This window comes from Xyrauchen texanus, chromosome 10 (genome assembly GCF_025860055.1).
Source record: "Xyrauchen texanus isolate HMW12.3.18 chromosome 10, RBS_HiC_50CHRs, whole genome shotgun sequence".
NCBI classification, from domain to species: Eukaryota; Metazoa; Chordata; class Actinopteri; order Cypriniformes; family Catostomidae; genus Xyrauchen; species Xyrauchen texanus.
Genome location: NC_068285.1, coordinates 10,360,021 through 10,372,722, shown reverse-complemented (window position 1 = coordinate 10,372,722; position 12,702 = coordinate 10,360,021). Strand labels below are relative to the sequence as shown.

Here is a 12,702-nt window from a genome sequence, read left to right as displayed (position 1 = left end):
GAATTGAACCTGAAATATTATTTTAAAGTGCATAGAGCAGATTATTAATAGGCAACAAAAAAACTATCTTTTGTCTGTATCAGCAGTGCACAACTCATTTCACGCCGATCATGATTGAGATGGGCAGACGAATTCTTCAAGTCAACTCCTACGATGTGTTTCTTTGGGTGATGTTTCTTCAAAGGCCATTTACTGTACCTGAGGAAAAAAAGTTGTATCAAATATTGAAGAAACTCTCAATTGTGAGATTAAAGACTTCTGAAGCATTTAAAGTGCCATATGAATAACGGGGAATTATTAGCCGTCTACAGTAGTGGCTTCTGTTCTGCTCGCATAAATATTACTGGCTCAATTCTACATACATGCAGGTGTGACCAAAATCCTTATAAAATAATCAAAAGCACAGTCAAGTCTACACACTGTCCCTGCATACAACGATAAATGGAAAATGACTGCTCGATGTCCCGCTTATTACACAAATACTTGCCAAATATATAAATAAATGGACATTAAATAAATTATTTCTTCATCTCACTTGTAGAGATAGCAGAGTGATACGAGAATTAAAAAAACAATAATGATCACAATACCCGGATGACCGGTAAAATATCACTTTGTGATTATTCAGAAATATCAGAACCCTGGATTGACCATTTAGAGACGAGTAAACTAGAAAGCCATGTAATAATAAATAGTGATAATAATCATTTTGAATCATTGAACTTACCACTTCACCTTTGTCTTCTTATATAAACTACCACAAGACCGACAACTGCAACTACAACTGCAACTACAAATACAACTGCAACCGCTGCTGCTATTGAATGACGTGATCTAGATTCTTCACTGCAGTTGTTGCATTTTCCATCTGCAGGACAAACAAATGCACACATTACAAATGCAATATGGCATACCAAATACAAAGCAAATGCCTTTTAGTTGCTTTAGATATGTATAGTAACATGCAACAACTAAAAATGAACTTTATGTTTTGCAGTAATCTGACTGAGTTGCCATTAGTTTTGGAGGTCAACAATTGTGCAAATAGTAACTTAAGACTGAAAATATGGTCATATTTACCCCATTCTTTGGAAACTGGCTGTGCCCAACTGCTGTGAAGGACATGACACTCATAACCATCTTTATCATGTCTGTTGATCTCCACACTGATTCTCAGCTGAAAGGTTTCATCATCGTTCGGTCTGATTTCAGATGAGTTTGAAAGTTCAGAATGACCACCGAGTAATGTCACGTTCATCTTCACATCTCGGGGGTAGAAACCGGTGGCCATGCAGGTCAGAATCAGCTTACTTTTGTCATAAGGAGCTTCAAACGCAAACATGTTAATATCCGGATAAACTGTGAATAAAAAAAAAAACAATAAATCAAATTAACAAATGTTTTAAAAAGGCTAGAAGTAGCTTCTATTATTAAAAAAAGGCCTAAACTGTCAACACATTATAGAACTTATAAAGTTTTGTCTTCAAACTGAAGTTTAACCGATGTGTCATTTTAATGACAAATAAGAGTCTGTGATGAATAAACATCAACTCTTTTCCCAACTCCTCCAGTAGAGTTGAACAGACACCATTAAATAAATAGAATTACTTGCAGGAATGGTTCACCCCAAAATAAAAAGTTGTTAGGATTTACCCACATGTCTGTTGAAATCAGTATGATTTTCTCTCCTCTGTGAAACACAAAAGGTCTTAAAGTAGAATGTCCAAATTGCTCTTTTCCATATAATAAAAGTGAATGGTGACCACAGTTGTCAAGCATGAGTCATATGGACTACCATTATGGTGCTTTTATTGTAAATGGTAAATTATAAATGATAAATGGTCTGCACTTATATAGCACTTTCTTTGTTTAACCTTAGGAGGTTACCAAAGCGATTTACAGTGCATCCGGAAAATATTCAAAGCGCTTCACTTTTCCAAAATGGATTAATTTAATTATTTTCCTCAATTCTACAAACAATACCCCATAATGACAACGTCCAAAAGTATTCACAGCCTTTGCTCAATACTTTGTTGAAGCACCTTTGGCACCAATTACAGTCTCTAGTCTTTTTGAGTATGATGCTACAAGCTTGGCACACCTATTTTTGGGCAGTTTCTCCCATTCTTCTTTGCAGGACCTCTCAAGCTCCATCAGGTTGGATGGGGAGCGTCGGTGCACAACCATTTTCAGATCTCTCCAGAGATGTTTACTCCGGTTCAATTCTGGGCTCTGGCTAGGTCACTCAAGGACATTCACAGAGTTGTCCCATAGCCACTCCTTTGTTATCTTGGCTGTGTGCTTGGGGTCGTTGTCCTGTTGGAAGATGAACCTTTGCCCCAGTCTGAGGTCCAGAGCGCTCTGGAGCAGGTTTTCATCAAGGATGTCTCTGTACATTGCTGCATTCATCTTTCCCTCGATCCTGACTAGTCTCCCAGTTCCTGCCACTGCAAAACATCCCCACAGCATGATGCTGCCACCACCATGCTTCACTGTAGGGATGGTATTGGCCAGGTGATGAGCAGTGCCTGGTTTCCTCCAGACATGACGCTTGCCATTCAGGCCAAGGAGTTCAATCTTTGTTTCATCAGACCAGAGAATTTAGTTTCTCGTGGTCTGAGAGTCCTTCAGGTGCCTTTTGGCAAACTCCAGGTCGGCTGTCATGTGCCTTTTACTGAGGAGTGGCTTCCGTCTGGCCACTCTCCCATACAGGCCTGATTGGTGGAGTGCTGCAGAGATGGTTGTTCTTCTGGAAGTTTCTCCTCTCTCCACAGAGAAACGCTGGAGCTCTGTCAGCGTGACCATCGGGTTCTTGGTCACCTCCCTAACTAAGGCCCTTCTCCCCCGATCGCTCAGTTTGGCCGGGCAGACAGCTCTAGGAAGAGTCCTGGTGGTTCCAAACTTTTTCCATTTATGGATGGAGGCCACTGTGCTCATTGGGACCTTCAGTGCTGCAGAAATGTTTCTGGACAGATTCTCCAGATACAATCCTGTCTCGGAGGTCTACAGACACTTCCTTGGACCTCATGGCTTGGTTTGTGCTCTGACATGCTCTGTTAACTCTGGGACCTTATATAGACAGGTGTGTGCCTTTCCAAATCATGTCCAATCAACTGAATTTGCCACAGGTGGACACCAATCAAGTTGTAGAAACATCTCAAGGATGATCAGTGGAAACAGGATGCACCTAAGCTCAATTTTGAGTTTCATGGCAAAGGGTGTGAATACTTATGTACATGTGAGTTTTTTTCATTTTTTATTTTGAGTAAATTTGCAAAGATTTCAAACAAACTTCTTTCACGTTGTCATTATGGGGAATTGTTTGTAGAATTTTGAGGAAAATAATGAATTTAATCCATTTTGGAATAAGGCTGTAACATAACAAAATGTGGAAAAGTGAAATGCTGTGAATACTTTCCGGATGCACTTTACACTGCATCTCATTCACACACCAATGACGTCAGAGCTGTCATGTAAGGCTCTAGTCTGCCATTGGTTGCCACTTGGGGTTCAGTGTCTTGCCCAAGGACACTTCGGCATGTGGAGTCATGTGGGCCGGGAATCGAACCGCCAACCCTGCGATTGATATTGTGCTTTTAGGTTGCTTAGGGACAGCCCCTGGACACCATCCACTTTTATTATATGGAAGAGAGCAGCTTAGATTTGATGCTAAATGTCTCCTTTGGTCATCATACAGCTTCGGAACAACAAGAGAATGAAAAAAGATTTTGTATTTTTTGGGTGAACTATCCCTTTAGGATCTGATTCGACTGACACATACTCTTTATTGAAGAATTCAATGTGGATATCCAGTCCATGCAGATCTTGAGGTATGTTTTGAGGTACTGATTCCGTACTTTTTGACCGTCCCACCTCATTTTAGTTGCTTTGGCTTGAGGACTTTTATCCGTCCATTGCACGGTGTCAAAATTAAAGGCAATGAAATCCTCTCCATCATACTGATACTCATCAAAGACCTTCAGTGTCTTCACTGTTCCATCAGGATGTTTCTCCACCTCACAGCCAAATCTCCTCTGTAGTACATGGAGCTCTACAATCACAGTGCAAGTACTGATTAGAAGTTACCACAGTTTAAAATGAAGTTAATAAGCAACATTCCTGAAGACAATATAACTACACCCAACAGACTGACCAGGACATCTGGAGCTTGTGCAGTTTGACAGAATATTCATCAGATTTAGAAACCAGTGTTTAGACTCAGGTGGTCCTCCGGGAGCATCTCTCCAGAAATCTGGGAGTGCACTCTCTCTTTTCCACTCTTGTTCTTTATTACTGTAGCGAGAGATCCTTCTGTCATTCAGCAGACCCACAGCACTGAACACAGGACCAGGGAGAGATTCAGGCTGGTAAGCGGTGTACACATGTTGAAGATGGTGTCTCTCTGAAGAAAAATAAGAAATGCAAGACAAGACAAAAACTCTTTATATGCTACTGACAGGTCAAAGTACTCGCAATAACACCTACTCATCTACCGTATGTGCAAACGTAATCAAATTTGCATTTTAACTGGTAAAAACTGAAATGTTGATATTAACATCTTGGAAGTAAACATGATTGTTGTTGTGGATAAAGTTGGTTTACGAAACTTTAATAGATCATTAATGGTTTAGTATAATTGTATAAAAATGGGAATATTTGAAAAGTATTAGAACGTAAAACACAGATTGCTGTTTATTTGTTTTAGTCCGCCTCAATATGTTGCAACCATAAACTGTATATAAAGATGGACGACGAGTCTTCACTTACACCCACAATACAAAAATGAAGCCAAAATATCTCAGAAATGAGCACTGATGACATCATTTGGAGCCAGAGTCTGGTCAGTAGTGATCATCGTGGGGCGGAGTCGTGGGATCTTTAGACAGAGTATAATTCAGATGTTTAATAGATGTTGACCATTTGTGGATTTTGTTGATACCAATAATTAAGGTGATGGAAATGTCCCATAACCGATTAATCGTCCGATAGTTTTTTTTTAATCAATTTCTCGAAAAATATGAAATATCAAAAATCAGGTTAGTGTGCAAACCAATGATAACCAGATAAATTTGGTGCATAAAATGGGAATTTAAACTATAAACAAGCCGAAAACACACCAGAGACTCTTATTTTGAAATAATAGAGACTTGGCTCCGTTATAATGCTCAGTATATGCATATATTTTCACCAGGTGAAGAGTTTTGGCTTCACCTCCTCCCAACGTTCCTGAAAGGAATTCTGCAGGTGCCTCCGCAACTACTTCACTCAGAGAAGCTGTCAATCACAGTTGTCAATCATGATGTCACACCCCCTTTTTATAGCATCAATTAACTAATTAAAACCTCATCTATTAGAAACTGCTGCCCTCGTATTTTTTGAATGCAACATAATGAATTAATTCTGAGTAGATTTAAGCTCCTTTATTTTCAGTCCAACAGAAGTTAATCACTCCTTTGTTCTCAAAGATATTATTTTTTACCATGAAAACTCTGATTACTCCATCCTGTCGGGGGCCTGGGTAGCTCAGCGTGTAAAGACACTGACTACCACACCTGGAGTCGCGAGTTCGAATCCAGGGTATGCTGAGTGACTCCAGCCAGGTCTGCTAAGCAAAAATTTGGCCCGGTTGCTAGAGAGGGTAGCGTCACATGGGGTAACCTCTTCCTGGTAGCTATAATGTGGTTCACATTATGGGGCACGTGGTGAGTTGTGCATTGATGTCGGATAATAGCGTGAGGCCTCCACATGCACTATGTCTTCACAGTAACGCGCTCAACAAGCCACGTGATAAGATGCACGGAGTCACTACGCCACCACGAGGACTTAAGAGGGCACTGGGAATTCCAAATTGGAGAGAAAATGGGAGAAAATCAAAGTAATCTAAAAAAATCTCCAATGTGTTTTCCACCATTTCTTCTGGAATTCTAATTTCGTCCCTCAGTCTTATACACAACAATAACAATTCCAGATTCATTAATGCTTTTTGAAAATATATTTAAAGATGTCATATAACTCTAATATCATGCTTTTCTAATGTGTATCCTTGTGTTTGTCCTTTTTGTTCTTGTGTTATTGTATTATACTTTATAAATGATTGTAAATTACCTGTTCATGTATGTACATGTTTTATAATAATAAAATAAATAAATAATTAAAACCAAACTGATCAGAAAAATTAACATTTTTAACATACATCACCACTCAAATTCGTGATAGCGGAAAAATATCTTACAAGCAATAATCAATTATTTTAGAAAAATAGTGACTAAAATTCACCAAAATGATATGAGTGAGTGGACATCTATGCATTTATGCACATAACTATTTCTTGTCGTCAAAAACGTATTTTGTTGGTGTATAATGGGGCGAAGACTTCCTCTCACTCTCCTTTCTGTTCACTTCATCCATCTTTACCTCACAAAAAACAATCTCTCTCTTATTAATAAAGCTGCGTATTATCAATTTTCTTCACGATAAGAAATGCAGTGACACATATATTATGATTCAATAAGTCGTGAGACATCGCGTTATAATCTAGCTGCATTAAGTGTGACAGCGTCCATGTGAGTGTTTGCATCAGCCGTTGCAGTCTCAATCTCTCCCCCTTGAACAGCGTTAAATGCTGGACAAAACAGCGCAAGCGCATAAACACAGAATTACAACAGCGTGAGCACCTTGACCGACCTTGACACAGCTCGCACGCGCCGTGTTTTGTCCAACATTTACCACCACACCCTTAGATCGGGACATTCACACAACTCATAAAAGAGGGGCTGACCTAAACTATTATTTTTTTAAACGATTAATCTAGCGATTATTTTTTCGATGCATCGATTCATTTTTTCAGTCCAATTCGATTTCGATTACCTCCCCATTAATTGACTAATAGCAATTTATACATGTTGATTTACATATCTGAATGAAAAAAAAAAAAAATGAATTCCTTAACATTGCAATATATGTTTATTGCTCTTAAAGTTCCAAAAAATAAAAGACTATACAAGTGCAAAGTAATGCATTCTTAGTCAGAGTTAGCATTCAATAAAACCTTGAAGCCTTGCAAACACATAGGCCTAGCTTACTGAAAAAAGTGCATCTTTTAATTCTTCATTCACATAAAAATAACAACAACATATAGTAATACACTCTGCCACTCACCTCTTTCTTAAACTCAAAATTCAAAAATAAAATTCAAGTAAAAGTGTACAAGAGCAAAATAATGCATTCTGATATCTAGCATTCAATAAAAAAATAAAGAGGTCACCCAGCCACCCTTTCTTAGAGCTATTGAAAGAATACAGTAACTATTGTAAACTTGGGGGCTTTAAGCTAATACAGAAAGTGCTTTTCCAACAAAAAATTATGAAAATAAACATTCAGAATTCAACATTTATGTTGGACATAGGCCTAGCTTACTGAAAAAAGCATCTTCATTCACATGCAAATAACAACTTACACAGTATTCTTAAGGTGAAAGTGTCAGTGTGTGTGTGTGTGTGTGTGTGTGTGTGTGTGTGTCATTCAAGACAAAATACAGTCATATATTGGAGTGGAGGAATGTGAGCATTTCAACATGCAGCTGCTCCCGGGTGGCACCTCTTAAGGTGCTGGTGCATTGCCGTGGTGCTAGAATGGAAGGCCATCTCCATTTTGCAAAGACGACATATCACGGAATTGTTTCCTTTTAAATTAAAGAATTCCCATACTTTAGAGGAACGAGTGCCTTGCACTTCTGATAGTCTGAGGAGCCACTCGTGTTTCTACTACTCGCCGGCGCCGCCATGTTTGTTTTGGGTCCGACGAATCGACGCGCATATTTGCTTCGACGTATTTTTGCGTCGACGTCCAGCCCTAGCGCTGACCACACATAAAAATGGCAGTTTCTGAGTTTATAGTTATTTACATGATCAGTTAGGATAGCTTCAAGTTAGCGTAGATTATCTGTATTTAGTACAGTGGTCAGGATGGTACGTAGGTGTAGTGTTGCTGGTTGCAACAGCACTGCTGGACTGTATAGCTTTCCAGCAGACTTGGAAATTAGGCGCCAGTGGTTGCATGTCCTTGGGCTGGAAGACCGCGAGTTCCCGCCTAGAGCTGGAGCAGTGTGCAAACTGCATTTTACGCGGGATTGCTTCTCCAACGCAATGGAGGTGTAAATGGGCTTCTCCAAACAGCTCGCGCTGAAAAGTGACGCAGTGCCAAACGCAGCTCCTCCTGCATGAACTCCACCAACTCAGCGGCGTCTTGAGGTGAGTGATCATATATATTTGAATCACAATTTATGGTAAGGCTAAAGTTAATCCTCTGGGGTAGACAAACGCACCGGTGCATTTTGCTGGATTTTTTCACATAGCGGCAAAATATGAATATGCCTACAGAGCGCGCGCTATTGACATCAACTCGATAAAACTCATCAGATTCATGTACATGTCGGCTCGAATTGATATGGCTCCGGCCCTGTGTCTACAGACAATTCACCCTCCTCCACTTCAGGTGAAGATGGGGGAGAAAAGTCCTCGACTTCAAAAGACCGCTCCATGGCAAAGCTACTTGCGTCACTCCAGTCACTCTCCATTTTAGAGTCTGACAGCAGCTGTCAATTAATCCGTCACTATGGGCACTATGGGTCTCAGGTGCACGCCCCCGCTCAGCCCCGCCCTCGGTTCGTCCCCTCTATCCCCGCTGGGGTCTGGCCAATTTTCCAGCATTTTTCAAATATTGCTAGTAGGTGGACTCTGAGCAGGGGTTTAGTTACCCTTTAAGATGCCAGAGCACTGTGGAGCATTTTCCTGTTTAATCGCGGACAATCGCAAATAGGGCCCGGGGGATTACATTTCACAAGTAAGTTTTGTGAATATTAAAATTCGCCGAACATGTGTCCTGTATCATAGCTACATGAATGACCTTTGCAGCAAAAAACTCTGCGTGAAAATCAGTTCGGTATTCAGTGAGGTATGATTAATTAAATGTGCTGACAGTTCATTGCACCTGCCATATAGATTACACTGAGTGGAGCGGGTGACCGGTCTAACGCCGGTTTCACACTGCACGCGTTAGCAGCGCGTATTTTATTCGGCGCCCATGTTAACAGATTAGAGCATTCACACCGCACGCAGAGGCGGCGCAGCAGCGCGTAGCAGGGGCAGCAGTGCCGCGATCGTTTCGGCGTCCTGTCTATTTTTGCCGCGCGGCTTACGCTGAATTAAAGTGACAATGCATTGATCATGGCAAAAATACACAGCAGTTACCAAAAGCGCATTGATGATATCTATTGTGTTTTAAACAGTCAATCAAATGACCTTCATCAATTTAAAAAGAAAACAAATGTCCAAAAACAAACTTGTTGCCCAAACTACAAAAACAAGTTTAAATAATTTATACTGCCAGTTTAGTTTAATTTAATGTATAAATGTATATACACATAACTAATATATATATATATATATATATATATATATTGTCATAAGGATGTCATGCTGACAATCATAAAAATACAGCGCAATGGCCTTCCTTCTATCAAAAACTCGCACTACACGGTCAACAAAAACAAAGATGAACCAAAAGTTATATAATATTATTATAATAATATAATCTAAATGTATTTGAAAACGAAATAAAGCAATGCCAACTTACCCATTATAGAGTAGCCTACTTTGTCTGTGAACAAAGTAGCCTACTGCCAGTATGGCGGCAGTAGCGGTCGATAGGGCGTCTATCTATATGATGTCTATGAATACACACACAATAATTTATATATATATATATATATATATATACACACATACTTTGGGATCTACATGAGCTGAAGCTGTTTGTAAATTTTGGAGTGCATCTGGTCTAAACGCACGGTAATTCTTCCTCATCTCAGCAGGGCCGTGGGAAGTAGGGGTGCTGCATGTGCTGCAGCACCCCCCGTTGGAAAATGCAGACATTACAGCACTCTCTGACAGATGCAAAAAATAAATAAATAAACATATTAAAAAATATTTTAAATGCTCCTGGTTGTTATTAACCTCAGAAGTTTTAAGCATGAGGAAGTTTTGAGGAAGTTTTGAGCAAAACTAAACAATTATTAATAATTAAAATAACGCAAAGCATCATTGTCAATGTCAACTGACGTCACGTTGCAACCGTTGCAACAGTGAAGGTATCTAGATATCATAATGGCACAGAAACGAATTTTGGATTTCTTTTGTTCACCAGCTTCTAAAAAGAGCACAACGGAAGTCCAGAGAATACAGGAAAGCATCCCGACACCGACCAGCTCTTCACCAGCAGCACCTAGTAGGCCTGCTAGTTTTGCCTCAGAGACCTGCGGTAATGACCCTCATGAGCCCGCCGCTCGCGGTGGTGGATTTAGCACGCTGTGTCCACCTGACGCAAAAAAAATGCACCTCCCACTACAGCACCCCCAACTTAAAACCTCTTCCCACGGCCATGCATCTCAGTCAGGAGTGACATGAAGACACATGCAGGAAAAGACAATATGAATATTGCGGACACTTTAATTCTCAAAACTCAGAAGAGCTGAACTATTCATTCACTACGAGACTATCCACCACTGACTGACGTGCGGTCTGGGTAGGCAAACTAGGCACTGCCTACCCTGCCAAAATTCAAAAATAAAATGTTTATTAAATAATAAACTTGTATTTATATTTTTACTTTTTATTCTTGTAAAACGTTATGATGACAAATGTAGCAGTTACGCATAATCAACTAAAAACAAATGGTAGAATAAGCAGTGCTTTTACGGTCCATTCATTGCAAACGACAAGCGGAAAACCCATGTTGCGCATGCGCACTTCGATCCTGTATTCTTTAACAGGTACGGCAAAAAGCACAAATCTGCTGTGCCTTTTGACGTAAATATGTTATGCCCGTAATCATCTCCGTTACGTATCAGACATGGACCAATTAAAATCGAGATATTCCTGGACATTTGCGTAGCTAACGTCATTACACCACAGCTAGCCAAATTCAAAATCAAAATGACAGCACCGGCCGTAATCACGGAATTAAGAAATTTTTCCAAGCTCGATTTTAATTCCAAATATGAGTTAATTGCAAGAGGGAGGTCTACGCCAGCCTTATATGGACTAGTACAGCAAAAGGGCCCAAACTGATTGGTAAGAAAAGATTGGCTATGTGGCTGTGCGCTTGTGTGCAGAGAGAGAGAGAGAGAGAGAGAGAGAGAGAGAGAGAGAGAGAGAGAGAGACTGAGCGACCACAGCCTGATGATAGAGATGGGCAGATACAGACAGAGCTGGATGCCCAGAGAGGGCAGGTTATGCCCGTACTGTAACCAAGGACAAATAGAAACAGAGCTGCACTTCTTAACCACCTGCCCTAATTATAATGACATTCGAAAACACTTCTTTCCCAAATTTGAAATGATTTGTCCCAACTTCAAAAAGAATGATGCACAAGCTCAATATTTACTTGGTGAACAAAGAGACTGCGTTTCACTAGCAGCAAAATACATCAACTCCTGCCACAAAAAGAGGGAAGAGTCGACCAAACAGTGATGCGCTCATTTACACACACACACACACACACACACACACACACACACACACACACACACACACACCAATTCAATACAGAATTTGTTCTACTCTGTTATTTTTCATGCTCATATAAATGCTTTGGCAATACAATGTACAATTTGTCATGCCAATAAAGCTCATTTGAATTTGATTTGAGAGAGAGAGAGAGAGAGAGAGAGAGAGAGAGAGAGAGAGAGCGCACTATATACATCCTGATTTGTACATTTCTTGATATGCCGCGCTTGTGCGTAACGTTCACTGTTATTACGTATTATTAGCTTAAACAATAAATCAGGTAATCTGGCTTTCATAACTCAGTGCCTAGCCTCTTTAAGACACCACCGCACGTCACTGCTGTTAATACATGCAATAAACAATTCAACATAAATAATTAATATTAAGTTGCTTACCGCAATGGACATAGAGTTGACATGCATAAAGAATACAAAATATAAACAAATAAACCAGTCGTTTAAGTCCCATATTGAGCAACATCAACTCAGAACAACGCAATTGCGTTGTTTAGGTACATCATCCAACACACACACAGTTCTCTATACAGGAAACACGCTTGCAGTAAGCACACAACACACGCTGTTTGCACATGCGCAGAGAAAGGTGTTCCTCCCATAGACGTCACATAGAGTGCCGAAGTTATGACGTCACTTTGTAGGCCAAAACGCGGAAGTGAGTTAGCATTTTAGCACTTCCGGTTCCCTCGCCCTAAAGTCTATGGGTTTTTTTAATGGGTTTTTGCTAAATCGCCTGAAATAAGGTCTGTGGTTAACAAAGCCTCTAAATATTTTCACGTTTTGATCTATGAAATAAAACACACCAGTTATAACCTGCTTGTGGTTTTTTAAACTTTATTGTGTCTTAAAAACGGTGATTGCTAACAAGTTGCTAAAAGGGACTACATCCTTTGGCGGGGACTTTAGACGTCATCATGACAAACTTTTTTTTTTTTTTTTTTTTTAATTTTTTTTTTTATTGAACAATAACTATTTACAAAAACAAATAGGGAACAATCAAATGCCAAATACAAATATACACTTCTTTTTTTTTGTTTTTAAATCTCCATCCTAAATGTCCATGTGTGTATATATTACATACAATAACAACAAACAAAACAACATTCATTAACTATTATATT

General features: G+C 39.7%; 2 protein-coding genes across 20 annotated transcripts in view; one reads left to right on the top strand and one right to left on the bottom strand.

The window, feature by feature from the left end:
• The window catches only part of limd1b (LIM domains containing 1b), a 129,044-nt gene that overhangs the window by 11,193 nt on the left and 105,149 nt on the right, over nucleotides 1-12,702 (top strand). The window lies entirely within an intron of this gene.
• Nucleotides 57-12,702, bottom strand: part of LOC127650156 (zinc-alpha-2-glycoprotein-like) — an 88,796-nt gene continuing 76,150 nt past the window's right edge. Inside the window, exon 8 of the mRNA XM_052135370.1 lies at nucleotides 57-198. The gene's annotated coding sequence lies outside the window, so the exon portion shown is untranslated. The remainder of the gene's footprint in view (nucleotides 199-12,702) is intronic.